We start from the raw sequence: 514 nt of genomic DNA, 5'->3' as shown, positions 1-514 counted from the left end.
GCGGGAGGTGGGGGCTGCGGGCACACAGCTCCCCTGGCACTGGGACACCGCCGTCCTGCTGTGCGRTTTAAAACTCTGCCCAGACACGCGGCAGCACCACATTTCCAAACTGTTCTGGCCAGGGCAACGGGATTTTCAGGGTGGTGAACTCCCCACCAAAAATGGGGAGCATCTCCTTCTGTGTAGTGTGCACAAAGGAAGTGGGCGATGATTTTGGGGGATCATGGAGGCAACGCTGCTCCAGCCCTGGGCTGCCAGGTGGGCCAAAAAGGGGAAAGAAGGTCGGACCCCATTGTGCCCCATTTCAGGGAGCTCTGCAGATGGAGGGGGCTCTTTTCCCACCTGTGGTATCAGCATCCCCGGGGTACAGGGCATCTCCGCACCGGGGAAAGGCGGGCGGGTSCTGGGGGGCCGTGCCCATGGCCCCTGTCCCGCGTGGGGTGGCGAGGAGGGGCCGGGGGGGCGGGGGCAGGGGCCGCGCTCTCGGGGGGTGCGGTGCGCGCAGTCTCCCTCC

Source organism: Malurus melanocephalus, unplaced genomic scaffold (assembly GCF_030028575.1).
Source record: "Malurus melanocephalus ecotype Western Australia unplaced genomic scaffold, MMel_1.1 scaffold_862, whole genome shotgun sequence".
Lineage (NCBI taxonomy): Eukaryota > Metazoa > Chordata > Aves > Passeriformes > Maluridae > Malurus > Malurus melanocephalus.
The sequence above is the reverse complement of the archived record's forward strand: the minus strand, read 5'-3'. Positions refer to the sequence as shown.